Here is a 19754-nt window from a genome sequence, read left to right on the forward strand (position 1 = left end):
TTTAAAAAATGTTTGGGATTGCTTATTTATACTATTATATACTTTTTTTTCATCTCTAGCATATTGAACAAAAAATTACGAAAGATATAACATAAAACTCGTTTACATATTTTAATATCTTGATTAGACCATAACAATATAACAGTTAGAATCTTAAAAAAAACACCAAAATGCACAATAATAACTATAATAGTGTCGTACTACATCACCCGTACGATTCCATTACTTCTTGTGCAATAGCATCTTTTATCGATGCCATAAGCATGTGTGCAATAGCATCATCACCCATATGATTTGTAGCAGGAACTTCTTCATCGTCTTCATTACTAACACGATTTTCTGTGGGATTGTAAGATTCTTGTTGGACCGTGTTAAATGCTTCATCAAACCTACCGGCCTTTCTAATAAAGTTATGGATCGCCATCGACGCTAACACAATACTCACTTGGTGATTGTATGTGTAATTAACATGCATATCTCTCAATAATGCCCATCTAGCTTTTCACACTCCAAAAGTTCGTTCAATGATATTTCGCAATGATGAGTGGAAATAGTTAAATGTCTCTTTTGGTTCGCGAGGAGCACGCATAGCACTAGTTTTTCCACGTAAAAAATCTGGTATATGATAACGAATGTTTGCACCTTTGTATGGAGCAAAATAACCTTTAGAATTTGGGTATCCGTAATCAACAACGTAATATTTATCTACAAATAAAACAAATAGTTAGTCGTTTCAAACAAGTATTAAAAACTAAAAAATTGAATTACTAAAATTATACTAACCACCCGTTGGATGTGGAAACTTAAGGTCAGGTCTCTGTAAGGCTTCATTGAAGATTCTCGTGTCATGTGCAGTCCCCTCCCATCCGGCCCATACAAATGTAAAGCACATGTTAAAATCACAAACAGCGACTATATTTTGTGTGGGATATCCCTTTCGACCAATGTACTTTGGTTGTTCGTTAAATCAAACTGATGCCCTCACGTGTGTCCCGTCAATAGCGCCAATGCAGCCCTAAAAATACAAGATATCATAATTAAATCATTTGAAAAATGAACTAGAATATTAAAAGCCTTGACCTTGAACATTAGATGATACCTTGAACATTGGATAATACAGAGGATTATTTAATATTTATGCTGGTACATCATCATTATAGTTTGCGGCTGGCTTGATGATTTCAGCACTCATCCTAAGCACGGCTTCCAAGACTTTATAGAAATGTTGATGAATTGTTTCCCCGAACTGGTTAAAAGATTCTTGGACAAACCTATTAGTGCACCCATGAGCCAAAGTCATCAAAAAGATTCCGACCGACTCCTCAATAGATACATTACGGGTTTGTTTCAATCCATATCTAGTAACAAGATCTGCGCATAGCTGTCTAAAAACCGGTACGTCTAGTCTAAATATTTCATAAAACCTTATGGGATGGCCATTTAATATTTCATTTATAAATATGTGCCATGTGCGATTCGGCGTGTGACATGGCATTCGTCTGTTACGCAAGTCACGAGCTATTAATATCCCTTTGATAACTAACACACATAACCGTTTGGTTTCTATATCCTCGTTCACCCAATATTATTCATCACCATCATACGAATTAGAGTCGTCACTATCCATCCTATTTAAATATAAAAGATGAAAAAAAGTAACACATTCATGTCAAACGATAACACAAATGTAAAAAGTAGAAATAACACATAATGTCAAACGATAACCCAAAATGTCAAATGATAACACATAATGTCAAACGTAGAACAACACATAGTGTCAAACGATAAGATATGATGCAAAACAACAAATCAATCTTTTAAAAGTAACTTGAGGAGCCCCATTTTTGATTCATGAGTCGACGGATATATAAAAGCGTCACGGTTTTTCTTTTGGATAAAAGCATGCAATGCACGCAAATACCCATCAGAACCTTCTTCGAAACCGGGGAAAGTGACAACAATGCTCATACAATTTTCAATTGTTGGGAAGGGAGTATTTGGTGGAAAAGTTTGTGTGCTTTTTATTGATAAGACAATTAATGCAACATCTATCTTATCCTCCAAAGATGAAGTTCTACACTTGGATGAACGTTTGTTGGAAACATTCGTAGACTTCTTCCTTTTACTCGAACTACTTCCAACGAAACTAGGAAACAAAGATTCATCAACACTTAAACTTATTTCATCACTGTCTCCTTTTCCCTCAACATTTTGAAATTGTAACGGAGTCATAGTTTGATCTCCTACGGCAAACGAATCCCGAAACAAAGGAGCATAATGCGTCTTGAATATTTCCAAATTTGAGCCCCTAAATTTGGCAAAGTCTTTATCCACCTACAAGATAAACAAGTATTCATATTATTAATACCACCAATATGGTTAGGAAAAAAAAAACTATAATAACATTATAAATATCTAGGAATGGCAATGGGTTGGGTTTGGGTGGGGTTTGCGCCCCTAAATTTAGCAAAGTCTTTATGAAGTAAGGAAACAAAAGTCAACTTTATAACATCATGAAGCTTGATTATTAGCATGACAAAGTTAAAAAAATATGTCATTTTGCAATGCAGGCTATTCTTGGAACACTTGCTGTGATTTTTGGCATTACACGTTGATGGGCTGGTGGCATTTGTGGTTAGGTATGCATAACTAAGAAGTTGAATGGTGTATAAGTGGATGGTGATAGTGGGCGGGCTTAGGGATGAGCAAATTCGGTACCGGTACCAAAATCGGTACCGATTTGGTACCGTCGGTACCAAAGTTTTGAGTTTCAGTACCGGTACGGTACCCGTCGGTACCGATTTGGTACCGTCGGTACCGAATCGGTACCAAAGTTTTGAGTTTCGGGATCGGTACGGTACCGGTACGGTACCGGTATTTCCTAAATTTTTACCTTCAATACCGGTACCGTCCCGGTACCAAAACGAATATTTCGGTACCGGTACCAAGATTTTGTGATTTTCGGGATCAGTATTTTTGGTACCGGTACGGTACCAAGCTCATCCCTAGGCGGGCTTCAACTGACGACGACAGTTAACCAAAGTAGACGGACAACATTCCTAAAATCTAAAAAACTGTTTGTAACCAAAAGCAAATGCTTTTAGTAAAACCATAAATCGTGCAGCTTTTACCTACTCAAACAAACAAGATGAAAAACTCTAGGAGCTAACCGTACCAGCTAGGATTCGGTTCTCGTGGCAAGTTATATTTTGACATCATGATTATGAACTTTGGGATAAAGATGCTAAAGACTTGCACTTTTAAAGATTAAAAGATCTACCAAAATATTATTATTATTCAAATATACAACCTTGTACTTAAAAAAAGTTGATTAATTAAACAAACAGATTTGGTTTTAAAAACAAGTTATTAGTGCAAGAAAAAACAGTATTAAAAATGTTTAAATCCTAAGATTTAAAAATAACAATAGAACTTACCTTTATTTTCTCATCCCACCACTCAGGCGACACATCGATTGAGCTTCTCGTCACACCAATTCCAGTTTCAAGCCTCATCAAGCGATCATAAAGCTTCCATTCTTTCTTCATGACATCCCATTTGTTTTTATTTGTTTTTGATCAAGGGTTACACCTGTTTTTTCATGCATGGTTTTTACTATATTCTCCCACCCAGCCCTAGTAAAGTGAGTACCAAGCCTATTCCCTTTTCTAAGTTCGAGCAAGCATGCATCGATAAACTCCTTGAACGTATCATTAGACCACAAGAATTTTGTTTTATTCTTTTTGGTTGATTTTTCCATTACCTAATGCATAGCAAGAAATCAATGCAATACTAAAATCACATTCTATAGTCACAAACAAAATCACAAGATATATCCAAGATTCTATCAAAGAAATCAAACAACATGCTAATCATAGAAAAGATAGCTTGCAGTGAATGTTCTATTGGCGGTGGGTTTTAAATGGTTATAATATCATGAACTTAACATTTTTTTAACACTAATATATCCCCATCTTTTGGTCATAGTAAAAACAAAATTAAAAAAGAACACAATTGAAATAGTAGCTCATTGAAAGCAATGTTTTGGTCATGTTGTTAACTACTTGAATTAAGCAAAATAACATGAAATTTCATTGAGACATTTATTAAACATGTGGTGGGCATGATTAAATCTTGCAAATTGAATAAGCTCAAATAAATCAAATTTGACACAAAACCTCATGAACTACACAAGATTCATGCTCATTGAATTATAAATCAAATGTTTAAAAGATTCATGTTGCTTCAGGTAATAGATTTCCAGAGATGTTAAACAGCCCTAACTAACAGTGAGCGTGAAGAACCTTAACTTTGGAACCATGAAAAACCTAACATGAAACATCAGGATGGAATACACATGGCAGTTAATCTAAAGAAATTCTTCACGAAATCAGAAAATTAAACAAACCTGGTAGGGATGGATGGAGATGAGGAAGATGATGGTGGCAGAATTGGTGTATACATCGACATTTATAGGCAGTGGAATGAAGGAGATGCAAAGATGGTAGTTGATAGGTGTTAGTTGAACAAATAATTAAAGAGAGAAGTAAATAGATTGCAGAGAAGTTGATAGAGAAGCTATGAACAGAGAGATGCAGATGCAGGTTATTTTACCTTTACAGAGATGCAGGTGGTAGTTGTGAGTTATGAACGAGGATATAAGGGTTTAATGGGAATATCAAAGTTATTAAGTTAATAAGTTGGAAAGTTCTAACTTTTCAAAGCCTTATTATTTTGCCTTTGTCAAAAGTTAAAATGCATAAGTCCTTATGGGTTGCCAAACACTTTTTTTAACTTATTAACTTTTCAAAAGTTTATAAGTCATAAGTTGGTGGAAATAAGGAATCCCAGACACCCACTAAGTATGCCGTTGGTGAAATGTTCCTTTTATAGGCAGTTGGAAGCTTCCTTGGTGGAAGCTTAAGCTTCTTAAGGGGAAAAGGTCACTCCTCTTTCAGCTTATGCAGACTGGGTATATGTCATTTTCGTGTAATCCTTGCTTAGCTTTTATTTGTCTTCTTGTTACTTTTACTTTATGGCAGACACTAGCTTTTCATCCGCCATGACTTTTTCTGACGTTACTGTGCTAAGAGCTTCCTATTCAACTTAGGAACCCTGCTGGGCAAGTGCCGAGCTTCCCAATCTGGCAGCCTATGTTTGCTGCTCTCTTATTCCTAAGCTTCCTGGCTTGTGAGCTTATGCTTGCTGCTCCTTTGTTCTTAAGCTTCTCTAGCTTGTGAGTGTGTAAGGGTACCCACGTCATCAGCCCCCAGTCAGAATTATTTGGACTATAGTGACGAATGCTTGTGACTCAACTCTTTTCTTTTTCATGACCCCCTGGGTGTTTAATGCTTTTGGGCTCAGTGACATGCCTCTTCATAGACAATGCATATACCCATTTTTCTGTTTTGGACTTGTTTATTGAAGTCCATAAGTTGGAAAATGTTTCTAAAGTACGGTCTGGAAGCTAGAAGCCTGTGGCCCGAAGCTTTCGTGGTTGAAGCTCAGGGCTATAAGCTTATGTTTTCGACCTATCATGCATTATATTATTCGTTTTCTAGTTCCGTAATTGTAAGATGTTTCCATCTTCGTTTATTTTGGAAGTTGGAAGCTCGTGACCCTATGTCTTGTAACACCCCGACTTAAGCGGAAACGCCCGAGTGTGACGTACAGATTGCTCAAACACACGTGGCACTATTAAGTGACCATAATAACATTAATTCATTTAATAAGCCAAGTAACGCAAGTTCGAAAGTAACAATACAAGTTTAAACCAAAACATAATCATAACAATAGTTCTTTTATTGAAATACCCTAAGTAATCTAAGTGTCTTCAATACTTCAACCTCTAATCACGGTACCTGTAACATATGTATAAAATATGGTCAGCTATAAATATAGCTGGTGAGTTTCCACGGTTTAAATACGTACATAAAAACCATACAATTCATAGACATGTGATAAACGAGCAAGTAAGTCCTTTCCAGTTGGTACAACCAACGTACTTGGATAATCGCGCAAGTAAGGTCCTTTCCAGTTGGTAACAACCAACGTACTTGAATAATGAGGCCCTTTTCCACTCGATACAAATGGACCAGAGTGCAAAGGGGGGCGTATGATCATACTTAATGAGGCTTCCCAATCGTGCAAGTAATATTCGTGCAAGTAATACAAGTAACACACAAGTCCATATACGAATTTTAGTTTTGTAATAGAAGAAACAATGCTTGAATTTTTATAAGGATACATATGCTACCCCAAAACATTAAAACATTAAAAAGGGGTGGTGAAAAACTCACCTTAGTAGTTGTGGTGAAAAAAGGAATAAGAATAACTTGAAGGCGTCAAAGGAAACCGAAGCGGTCAATCCGTACGAACTATAAATAAGAATAAACACGACTTTTAACGGATATTCTAACGGGATTCTAAAGTTGATTAATTGCACGAATAATTTTTAGAATTTAGTTATTATTTTATAATTTTATTACGAATCTTATGGCTCTTACATTATTATATTATTATTTATGTTTTAACGACGACTTGGTTATTAGTACAATTTAAGCACTTTAATGGCGAGAAAACAAAGTTTATATGTTCGAAAAGCTTGAACTATTGTTTATAAGTCGAAAATATAATTGTTGTTTTAACAAAACGATTTTTAGAGAATTAAAGTTTACTTTGCGATTATTACACGATTTTTAATAACGACTTTTGAAAACAAGAAACTTGATTTTTATATGTAAAATGGTGAGATATATTTTATAGTTAATTTACATAATTTTTATTTAATTTAAAAAGGTTTTTATAAATTTATTATGATTTTTAAATGATTAAAATCGTTAATTGATTAAACTGAATTAATTAATAATAATAAAAAGAAAAAGCATATGTCTGACCCGGGTTTCGAACCCGGGTCTCGGTGATACGGGTTTATAGTGTTAACCAACTGGTCTAGGTTTTCTATTCGTTAAGGTTATGGTTTCCATTCTTTAAATATAGTAACAGTTTAAATGATTTTGATAATAATGTTAATAATAGTTATTGGACCAAAACAAAAAACGCATGACCCGGGTTTCGAACCCGGGTCTCATGGTTATGATGTACAGGTTTAACCAGTTGGACTACAAGATCAATTCATCTTGGGTATAAGAAAATATATATATATGTAGTATTTCAGATTCATCTTCTTCATCATAAGAACATGAACCCTAATATTTCAATTGAGGAATCTGTTTCATGTTCGTTTCAATTAGTTTAGGGGTTTTGTTTATTGGTGTAACGACATTAAAAAGCATATATCAATTACCTTTAGATGTTAAGATTTGGCCGAAACCCAGTTGCCGGAAAAGAATTTTATAAGAATTCCCAATTACAGATTACTCAGTGTATTAGAGGGGGATTGAGAGGAATGAGCGAGTTGTAATGAAGCTTGGGCATCTATTTATACTCCGGGGTGGAGCGTATACGCGATATTTGCATTAATGGTGAATCCGTGATTTTCGGCGACAATTACGGGGTGTTTTACGGCAAGGAATCACAATTAATTAGTTGGTTATTGCTTAATATCGACGGAGAATCATTTTTATAAAAACAAATTCGAGTTAAAAACGCGTTTAAGGGTGTAACGGCTTCCTCCGGCGCCGGATTCCGGCCACCGGAGGTTCGCCGGAAAATCGGGATTGGGGGACGGGAGGGGCTGGGTAAGGTTTATTATTTTAATATAATTTGAATTAAAAATGTTACACTATTAGTCCCTGAAGTTTAAAGAACCTTTAAATAATAATATAAATATCTTTTAAGTTAAATAAAGTTTTCAAGTTTACATTTTTAACCCAAACTTTATCATTAAATTATAAAGTTTTCGGTTTTGGATTATTTACACGTTTTACTCGCGCGGCTCGATTAACGTTAAGGTTCGGAAATTTATAAACAACGAACAACGAATAATGAACATTAAATGTCGGGAATCACTTTATTAAAAATATATTTAATACATCGAAACGACCCAACGGGTCGGGTTTACAAATACAAATCCGAATCGAAAAATTGACGAATGTCACATGTCTCCATGTTTTAGCCTAAGGGTGGAAGCTTAGAGTTCCTGTGATAACCTGTTGGTTATTATTGGGATACATCAATGTGGCGGCTGCTCCTTGTCTTGTTTGGCTTATTTGACCTTTGTGTCAGGAGGTCATTATGTAGCCGACTGACACAGCTATGGCTATGTTAATCCTGACCTCCCACATGTCCCTATTCTTGGGATTTGAAATTCAAAAAATATCCTTATAACTCCAACGTACCATCATTCAAGTCATCCTCCATCTTTTTTGCCTATTGGCCTTCGGCTATAACTTCCTTTATCCGGCGGTTTCTTTTCCATTCCCCTCCTTTATAGAAGATAGAAATCATTTTCCTTCTCATATTTTCAATTATGGGTTCGAAAGGTGACATGGTGTGACATTTAAGACAAAACCAGGTACACTTTAGTATTTACGTATCGAATAAACGATTAACCTTCGTTGGTTAAGACATTCAATGCTTGTGAATACTTTTTAGAACCTTCGTTGAAATAAGGAAAAGTGAGGACAATGTTCATGCAATCTGATATTGTTAGAGAGTGACTATTCGACGCGTATTTTGTTGTTAAGACGTCTAATGCAACATCTAGTTTTTCCTCAATATATGAAATTTTACTCTTAGTTAAGTGGTTGTTAATAGCATCTTTGGACTTCTTCCTTTTACCCAAACTACTTTCAACAAAAGTAGGAAAAAAAGGCTCTTCATCACCAAAATTGATTCCATCTCCTGTGCCCTCTACATCTTCCGGATTGCTATTATTTTGAAATTGTAACGGACTCATAGTCTGATCTCCAACGGCAACACAATCCAGAAACAAAGGAGCATAATGTGTCTCGTATGTCTAAATTTGTGTCCTTAAATTTGGCAAACTCTTTATCTACCTACAAGATAAACGGATTAATTTATGGATTTCACGATGCAATTTTAACTACACATAATTAAAAATAATAGTAGAACCTACTTTCATTTTCTCCTCCCACCACTCAGGTGATGCATCAATTAAGCTTCTTGTCCCACCGATTCCAGTTTCAAGCGTCATTAAGCGGTCATAAAGCTTCCAACCTTTTTTCATGTTGTCCAATTTGTTTTTAAATGTTTTTTTATCAAAGTTTTTGCCAGTTTTTTCCTTCATGGTTTTTCATAAATTTGCCCACCCAACCGTAGTGAAATGAGTACCGGGCCTATTCCCTTTTCTAAGTTCAGTCAAGCAAGCATCGATAAACTCCATGAATGTAGCATTATCCCATACGATTTTCGGTTCAGTCTTTTCATTTGATGTTTCACAATCAACAACATTAGAGTTGTTTCCATCCATTATCTGATAATAATGTAGTACCACAATTCAACAAGAAGATAACAATTTTTCAAAAATTAGTACACGTTCTTTAAATTGGCAGGCCTTATTTCTTTTTACTTCCTTTGTTTTATAATGTATTATAATATCACATGGTAAGCATATAAAAATTTATTGCAATAATGTATGTAAAGTTTTATAACTCTTAACTACAGTGAATGAATCTACATTAACAAGAAAGCATATGATAAAGCATATGGCAAACACCCTCTTATAAAATTATCTAGAGTAACAATAATATAATCATATAATCTACGATAGCAATAATATAATTATCTACAGTAAAGTATAATAATTAAAGGAAAATTATAATAATTAGGATGACGTAGAATATAGGAAGAGAATAATAATTAAAGGAGATGACGTGCAGTAAAATCAAAAAGTATTTTTGAAGAGGAATTGGCCGGTCGGCAACGAGAGAACAAGCGAAGAACAACAGCAGAGGAGAAGAAAGTGTCATTTTATGAATATTTTAAATTAGGGTAAAGGTTGGGTAGATTAGTAATTTTCCAATCAAAAAGCCAAAAGTGTTTTTAAAAACTAGGATTTTGAGCTTTTGAAAAATAGCTTTTCCAAGCCAATCAAAAAGCCAAAACAAAAATGACTTTTACATTTGCTAAACATCTTTTTAGCTTATTGGCTTCTTAAAAAAGCAAATAAGCATTTTTCAGACTCAATTCCAAACACCCTCTTAAAAGGTATGTCATATATAGCCAAAACATGGAATGTGAACTAATGAAAAACGCACACTAAAAAGTAAAAACTATTATTTTCTTTGTGGGTTTTTTGTTGCAATCAATTGAAAATATAAATGTCAATCAAAAGACAAGAAAACATACATTTACTGCATCCTCCTTGTCAGTGTGTCCATTGAATCTCCCAGTGATTTTAACTGAAGACACTCAGGCTGAGGGGTGTGGGGGGCTTTAACGGGGGTGTGAGTGGGGGCTCCAGCCAATAATATTGTGACGTGTGGCAAAGAGAGAAACTGGATAAGATGGGTGTTGGAGCCCCTGGCCCTGGTGTGGAGGGGCTCCAGCAGGGGCTCCAGCGGATTTTTTTAAATTTTTTTATAAATATATTCAAAAAACGTATTATTAAAAAAACTCATAAATTATTAAAAAAAACACACATTAAAAAAAACACATTAATATCTAAAAATAAAATAAAAATTAAAGTACTAAAAAAACATTATTCTTATTCTTCGGCTTGGTCTTCTTCGATCAACCTCTTTCGGATACGTTCCTTTTGCTTTTCCATCAGCATTTGATCGACCGGATTTAGGTTACTGAAGTCTCTTGTAAGGAAGTCCAAATCTCTCATTCGACTTTTTTCCTTTTTGTCATTAGAGACCACCTCCATGGTTTTGTTGAATTTATTGAGGAATTCAACAAGATCGACGATGTTTACGGCTCCCCCCTCAGCCGGTTTTTTCCCCTTGGCGTCCCGTCCCAATGGCCGCCTCCTCGGCGGTGAAGACGTTTCCTCCCCCGCAATGTTTAGGTCGAATCCAACGCGGCAATCCGACCCGGCAGAAGTGCTATACGCTCCAGACGAACTAGTTTTAGTCTGTTTCGGCCCTACTTCCGCATCATGGTCCGGCGCCACAAGCTCAACCCACTTGGAACACCTTTTCAACATCTCCCACAACTTTAAATCGTCCCACGTCTTCACCGTCCCATACCTCCGCAAACACTCCTGCCTCCACTCTTCGACAGTGAAATTGTAAACCGCCAAATCATCACTGCCACTTGGTCTCATACGACCGGCGTTCCTGTTGAAAAGATTAGTAAACAAGCCGACAAATTTTCTGATTTCGGACCACCGACCCGAAATCATATCGGCGTTTCGCTCTGTACTCCCAACGAGCGTATAGAACGTCTCCCTAACCTTTGTCCAAAAAACCTTGCTTTTTTGGTAGTCGGCTGCAAAATGAATAATTAAATTAGATTTCCAGTTAACTTTTTTATTTAACCTTTTTATTAAAAATCATTTTTAAAAACGTTAAAACAATTACCGCAACACCGATCCTCAGAAATGACTATCCAAGCCCGACACAAGGCTTCCTTCTCATCCGATGACCACGGAGTGGTTTTCCGTTTCATCCTCGGAGTCGAAGCCGGTCCCGGCCCGTCCGTTGCAAGTTGTTTTTTCCGGTGGACGCGTCTTCTTGCTCCCGTAGCATCACCGTGTGATTCTTGTGTCTCTGGAACAACAAAGTTAGGAGACGGTTGTATGTTGGATGGTTGAAAGCTGGATGTTTCTTGCGGCCCCGTATAAAACATCGATTGGTCTGGTGACGACCATAAATCGTCGTAACTATAATCTGAATCTAGGTTTTGGTACCAATTTCCAGACATTTTTGTGTATTATATAGGAGTTTGGGATATTATATATGAGTTTGGAGATTGAAGTTGTGTTTGATATGGTTGAAATGGGTTGATTTAGGGGTATTATATAGGAGTTTTTGAAGGTTTTTTTAAAAAAAAAACCGACCTCAACGGCTCTTTTGGGCGGGCCCACCAGCTTTTCCTCTCTCTTCTCCCGCGACCACACTCACGCCTGCCTGGATTTCTACGCTCGCGCCCGGCTCGCGCCCCGGTGGTGTGGGGTTAGCGCCTGGGGGCGCGAACGGAGGGGCTCACGCGCCCAGGCTAGCGCCCCACACCCCTCAGCCTCATCAAGTCTTTAATAAATAAGTGCTGCATTTTTAAGAAAATACTATTTACAACAATTAGTATTTATCTTCTGGGGAAACTTTTAGGGAACAGCATTCCCGCCAGTTTTCAGGGAAACCAATCTCGAATCCTTTCAACACCTGTAATGAATATCATATTATAAAGGCGAAATCCGCATAAAGTGGGTGGAAAAGTAATGTTGATTTAAATAAAACTAGAGGTCGCAACTTCAACCACTATCCCTATCCTTATATCCATATATTTTATATAATAACACTAAAAAACACTACATTTTTCTATCCTGTTTAATTAAATAATATTTTTTATACCTTTTTCATTACAGTTTTCTCTCTCCATCCTATAATTTACAAAAAAATACTTCATTTTCCCCAAATTTACAAAAAATACTACATTTCCTCTTTCCACCCTTTAAGTCACATTCACAACCACTCACAACCCCACTCTATAATTTTACAAACCCTCCTCACATAATTTTAGGGGATGGGTTGGGAATGCTCTTAGGAATGAAAAGATTCAGCTTATAATTTTATCTATAACTAGATTTTGTCCCACGTATTACGGGGGTTGTTTTACATTATTCGTTTTCAATATTTATATATGTATATTTGGATTTTAATTTTATTTGTTGTAAGAAATTTAATAATTAATATACTTGAGGTTTGATGATAAAATGGTTTCACAAATAAATGATATGTTATAATCCGTTATAAAAACTATCTGGGTTTAGTGATACTCATTACCCATTTATTTTCTTTATTATAGAATTGTTTCTTAATTATTAATAATATCTTTTTTTAAATAAAATAGGATATTAATTTTTAGTATATTCCTATTTTATAGGATTTTCATATCAAATATTTGATTAGATTAATTTTTAATATAATGAGATGTTATAACCCGTTTAAGAGCTATATGGGTTTGGTGAGACCTTTACCCGTGAATTCGAGTCAAATGCGTGAGAAGCCTTCATTTACAAATAAAGCAATCTGATGGCTTGAGAGAATGGTTATTTTACATTTTTCGTTTTTTAATATTTACGTTTTGGATTTTAATTTTCTTTATTATAAGAAAATTAATAATATATTTAGGGTTTGATGATGAAAGGGTTTCATAAAAAAACGATATGTTATAACCCGTTTAAAAACTATCTGGATTTGGTAACCCATGACCCGCTTATGTTTTTTACAATAAAATTGTTTATTAATTATGAATAATATCTTTTTCTTTTTAAATTGGATATTAAATTTAGTATATCCCTATTTTATAGGATTTTCCTATCAAATAATTGGTAAGATTAATTTTAATTTAATGAGATGTTATAACCCGTTTAAGAGCCATCTGGTTTTGGTAAGACCCATACCCATGAATTTGAGTTAAATCAATGAGAGGCCTCCATTTAAAAATTAAGCAATCTGATAGCTTTCATAAATGGAGGGAGCGATATCACGACACGTAGGATTTTAAGGGTTTCATTTATATATATTATAGATAATTCGTACTCCCTCTTCTCTAATAAAGCACTCAAGTTTTTGCAAGCATCCCCTCTACAATGAATGCGGATGGGTTATTATGCCGCATGGCATTGCGATGGTTTATTTTGTCAACATGGCATAGCATTAAACAATTGGGTTATAAACAAGCACACGGAATCCGAGTGACATAAGCTTATAACCCGACCCGGATGTTCCAATTTTTTCGACGTGCCGCCGCTTAATCTCACAACACCCTTCCAGAAATGACATCCAAAAACGGGTAAGCATAAACATTAACCGACCCATTTGAGACAAAAACATCAAATTAACAAATGACCGTTTGAGACAAACTTAAATGTATTTTAGTATTTTTATGCATGTCTTCTTCTTGATCATGTTCACAAATGGATTTGCATAGCATGTATGAAATTGGTATGAAAAAGTGTATATAGTGTGGATAATTCGAAGAAGCATGCCCTGTTGATGTCATTGTGTAAGGCTCCCGGCCCGAACCTGAGATAAACTAACAATTTATTTGAAAACATTTTTTGAAATAAAATATGTATATATATAGACTATGATGTTTACTGATGTATACATAAGTGTTATATATTTATCTATAATAAACTGATAATTCGTGTTCATCTGGAGTTCAGGTTACAAATCGTTTTTTATATTCTATTACTGTTTGTTCACGACATCTCTTCAAGACTTCAACAGCTTTCGAGGCACTCGGGTTCAGTTATAGGTATCGATGTCCATTAGGCATACACAGTTTTTGGGTTGAAAAATAAAAGCACACTGTATATTAAAACATGTAATCAAAATTTATAATTGAAGGTTCATTTGTCTTTTAGTAAAAAAATGAAATAAAAATGTTATATAATCTTGCATACTTGTTAAATAACTAAAGTACAGATCTATAAAGAATATAGATATCCTATACTTTAGAATCTGTTAACTTTATAGTTTTCAAGTACTGCTACATATGAATAATTTACCACTCCGTGTTGTGCAGAGTTTTTATATATAGTTTGTTTTTTATTAGCTGTGACATGTTTTTTATATAATTTGCTGTTCAACTTTAAGACTGCTTTATCATCGGTTTAGAAATGTTTTTTTGATAACTTTATATATATATATATATATATATCTGTTTTCCTAATTCGGTTTATTCGAATACATTTAAATCAAATTCAAGTACGCTTATTCGAATTTTAGGCGAATTCGAGTCGAATACTTCAGTTTAAAATTTGTAAATTCGAACACTCTATTTGAATCACTCTCTTTAAATCAAATTCTGTGGAAATGATAGATGATGATGCAGAATTCATAATATTAGCAAGCGATGGCCTATAGAAGGCTTATTTCTATTTATTGGATTAATCAAGAACATTGACTATATGATGTATTTTTTAATTTGTTTATGATCTTAATCAAGTGTTTATTTTCAAGCTATGTCAAGACATAAGACTGTAGATTGGACCAAGATACGAAGGATGCCAGAGCAGCTGCAAAGCAACCGAATGAAGAGGCTTGCAAGGATGAGTACCAATGCTTAGGTAAACCTCTGTGATTAAAGTAAAAAGTAGGTGTGCTACCTATTGCAGGCTGAATTTTGGTTTTATATGATGGTAATAAATGAAATATGGTCTCAAAATATAGCAGGGTTCGGTTAGATACCTCTCTTTTATGACCCTATAATATTCATTCATCATATGAAGTTTGGTCAAAAAGCCAATAAAGTGAGCAAATATAGAATTTTGCTGCTAATCAGGTTCTGATCATATCATAGAGTCTAGAAAACAAAATTTTTTTTTCTTTAAATAATAAGATAGTTGGCCTGATTCGAGATGGGCTAGTCTCTAATTTAACCAAATTCGAGATGTAAGTTTCCAATTAAAAGACGAACTTGATAATCAAAATAAAACAAGACAAAGAAAGAAAGCAAGAACAGAAATGGAATACTTAAACATAATTTTGGTAGTTAATGCCTCCTAACATTCAGCCTTGACAGTCAACGATCAACAGTCAACCCCCCACTGATTCTGATTCAGCCCTAAACCTTTTCTCCTGATTGACTGGGTCAAGGTAACTGACCCAAGACCTTTTGGACCCAGATGGGTCGACACGCTGATAAGATGGAGTCATATCATCATAGTACAAAGTTTTGAGTAAAATGTGGAGTTCCATGTAGATTTGAAAGTATGTTTTATGCAGAATCAAGTGGTTACCTTGATCAGTCTCGTGTTATTTCGAGTAAAAAAAGGCCTACTAACCGTGGTTGATTCAAAACTAAAGAGCCTTTTTTGATCAAATTATTTACCAAATATAGGTAACAAGTTTGACTTTGTTAGTCAAACTGCCAAATGTCTGATTATCATGGCTCATTTTGCACCAAGGGAAACTTTTGGGAATTTGGTATTGGCACACAAGTTTTGTAGTTATCACTTGACCAAAAGCTAGTCAAAAACAACATTTAACCGTTTCACATATTCTTTAACTTTTAATATGTAAATCTAAAAATCATACTTAGATGTCTCAAACTTTTTCACGTATGGAATGAATTGGCATGGTTTACATTTTGTTATACTGATGTAGAAAATCTGGGCATGCTCATGATGTGGGGGATTCCCTGTCAACAAAAGATGATGTTTGGTTTCATGACCTTTGTGTTTGGGGAGACTCTCAAGGTGGCTTTTGAACAAAGACAACCCCAGAAGGATAGGAATTAGCAATTCAACATCAGGTAATATGGCATTTATATACATGTGGATTATATTCTTATACATATTTGATTTGTTCATTTTCGTTTTGAGGTTAAACATGAACTTATGCTATGGAGCTTTCATAAGTGTTTCTTAATCAATCAATTGTTAAGACCACACTTCAAAATGACCTTTATGGCATCATAAGGTGGATGTTGATGCAAATTCAATAATATTTATAAAGTGTGTGATGATATTGGTGGATATATGCGTTTTACATTATTATTATTATTATTATTATTATTATTATTTTATTATTATTACAACGTATGGATGTTCGTGATGCGAATCAAACTTACAAACCGATATTTGAACTGAACCGAATTTCATGATTTATCTCCTAAAGGATTGCATGGTAACTGACCTTTCTTTCTACCCTTGTCTTACAAGCTAAATATTCATCTATACATTTCTTTATTTTTATTTCATCCGAAAATGGTTTTATGTTGCTTAATTACTTATCTGCATTGCAGAACTTAGTTTCATTCAGTTGGTTGTTTCTTTCGGTTAGAAAACTGCTTTTCTGCATTGTTTTTTTAGTTAATATGTTTCTGTTGTTTTAATTACAATTATATTCCTTGATTGTTTATGCTATTTTCAATTTTCATTAAATGTTGCATCTAGCAAGTAGTCAATGGTAGCAAAATGATTACAACTTACTAATTTTTGGCATTATTAACTTTGTAATGCTAAACCAAGGTTCGTGCGCATACCTCACTAGGAAACGCAAGGCCCTCACTAAGTGATCGAAGTTCTTTAAAGCGGCCTTTCAAACAGATAACTACACCGTCCTCAACCTTTAATGTGCACCAATTGGCTCTCTTCGTTATCGATTTTGAAACGAGTTTATTTTTAAACTTGTTCCTGTAAACTCATTCATCATTAAATATGCATGCGTCAATGGGCGATCGACCGTCGAGAAATGAAGAATATACAAAGATATAGATAGAAAGTGGACCGCAAAGAAGTGAACCCTGATACCCCTATGGTATCATTTGTTGGCTTAGTCAACCACCACTCCACCAAAGTGACCTGCGATTGAAGGCAATCGTGAATACGAAGAACGCTAAAGTATTTGACGACGAAAAACTTACACTTTTGGAAGACATTGTAAGAAACACCTCGTTAGGGGCAAACCCTATGGAGGTGAAACCAAGTACGTGTATTTATATTTTGTTGAGGTAAAAGTGTAAAACCCTAAATTGAGATGAAACCTGAATTGAAGAATTGAGATTTACCCTCCTTAACTTTTTTTTGTTTTTAACTCATAATGTGTTTTGAATAGTTAAAAGTTGCGAGAGAAAAAAGTTATAAGTTACATTTTTAAGAGAAAATTACTGTTTGAATCTCTTTAGTTGCAGAACGGAGTCACATTAAGTCCTCTAAAAATAATTGAACTAGTTGAATCCCTGTGGTACCAACCCAAACGAGTCCTTTTGTTAACAACACTGTTAAAATGAGGGGTAATATAGTCTTTTCAACCTACATCATAAAAATAATACATACTTAAAATGCAAAACTAATTAAAACTAACCAAAAAGAAAAGTAACACAATGTAAGTATGAATATAATTATTGGGTTTAAATAGACACACTCAGAAGAAATGTTCTTATATGTTATTTTTTTTTTATTTTTTTATTTTTTTTTTTCACTTTTTTTACATCTCCATCTTGGTTTTCAACATTTATTTGGGTTTTTTTTTAACAAACTAAGATGAGTGTTGCTCTTCTTCTTCTCCATTTTCTAGCCTGACCAACACAGTGGAGTTGCCACCGACCAGCCTGAAAGAGCGTGTTGGCTATTGAAATGGCAGATTGACAGTCAAATTAGGGCAAAAAATGATAATCGTTGTTTGATTAATAAACCTTTCGAGAAAAAAATTGATCAATTGAATATAAGATCGAAAAATTGGTAAGCGCAAAGAAGTTAGGGCTCCATCACCTCCTCCCCCGTCATCTGAGCATGGAGTCTCACATGAGAACCCTAGTTCATTCATCGTCGTTGCTGCTTCTTTCTCTGGAAACCGTCTTCTGAACCTGCGAGCAAGGCGGAACCCTAGTCGTCGCCGTTACTTTGTTCACTATCAAAGGTCGTCGTTACCGAGGGATATGTGTAAATGTGGTGAGTAGAATGAAGCGGTTGGTTCTCCGACGTCAGTGGTGGAAATTATGGCGGTTGGATTTCCGTTCCAGATCTGGAACCGACAACCATCACCAAAGTTGGTTTTGTTCTGGTTTGAAAGTGAGCATCGGTTGAAAGAGCGAGGATTACCAGTTCTAAACTATCATGACCAGTTATGCCTTTGCTAGATGTGTCGCTGGAAAGCCAAGGGTCGCCAGAATTCAGTTTAGATGACACATGTCATCTTCCTCTTTTGTTCTTAGATGTAAACATATGGAATTATTTTTGCATTTCAAATATCTATTACTAGCTTTTAGCCCGCGTGTTATACGGGTTTATTTAGGTGGTTTTTAATATTTTTTTGAATATATAATTTGTCATATTAATTTAATTAATCTATATGAACTATGCTTGCCGCTTTTACTCACGTGTAATACACGGGTTGGGGAAGAACAAATTTTAGTGGTGCCAATATTTACATATAAATAAATAGGCTGCAAATAAACATGAGCAGATAGAAACACACTATCGTATAGCTATCTATATATGTATTAGTATTACAAATAACTAATAATACTTCAAGTTAGTGAAAATAATAAACAAACTTTCACAATCCATACATATTTATATAGTCACCCAAATCATAGTTAATACATATTTTGAAAGCAATAAGTCATAGTTGTCTAAACATAATACCCCCAATAAAAACTAATGTTTTAAGTTGGACGAGCCAAGCAACATTACATAAGATAAGTAAACTAACTTAATAAACTAAAGCTATACTTAACATGCAAATAATAAATTTATAATTTACAAATCTATAACTAAACATACAATTTACAAAACATTTGTGTATATGTTTATCTTATTGTATTTTTTTCTATTATTTAAAGCTTCTTATTTTAATTTTATGTATAAACTCATAATTAATATCATTTTACTTCATAGAATTAAAATTGCAACACTCAATTGATTTTAACATAACTTCTCGATTTGTGTTTTATAAAATATAGTAACTTTTAGAAGTATTATAATCTTTAAACTGAAAGTAAATATAAAAAAGGCACAAGATATTATATAAGTCTAAAAGCTGATACTTAGTTAAACAAAATCTAAAGAGTTAAAACATTAGAGCAACCAAATCCAAATAGTCTAACTTGTAACAAAAGTAAAATACCAAACTGAAAAGACGAAATAACTTGGTAAAATATCATAGATAAGTCTTTCAAATGTGCAAAAATATGATTATTTTTCTTCTTTT

At 34.4% G+C, this 19754-nt stretch overlaps 1 pseudogene; it reads right to left on the reverse strand.

Annotated features, from left to right (window-relative positions):
• Positions 1-205: 205 nt before the first annotated feature.
• On the reverse strand, positions 206-1495 carry LOC143533848 (uncharacterized; annotated as a pseudogene).
• Between the last annotated feature and the right edge of the window lie 18259 nt (positions 1496-19754).

The sequence above is a fragment of the Bidens hawaiensis genome, unplaced genomic scaffold (assembly GCF_021521415.1).
Source record: "Bidens hawaiensis isolate Kalapana, Puna unplaced genomic scaffold, B.hawaiensis_p1.1 tig00009933_1, whole genome shotgun sequence".
In the NCBI taxonomy this organism is placed as follows: Eukaryota; Viridiplantae; Streptophyta; class Magnoliopsida; order Asterales; family Asteraceae; genus Bidens; species Bidens hawaiensis.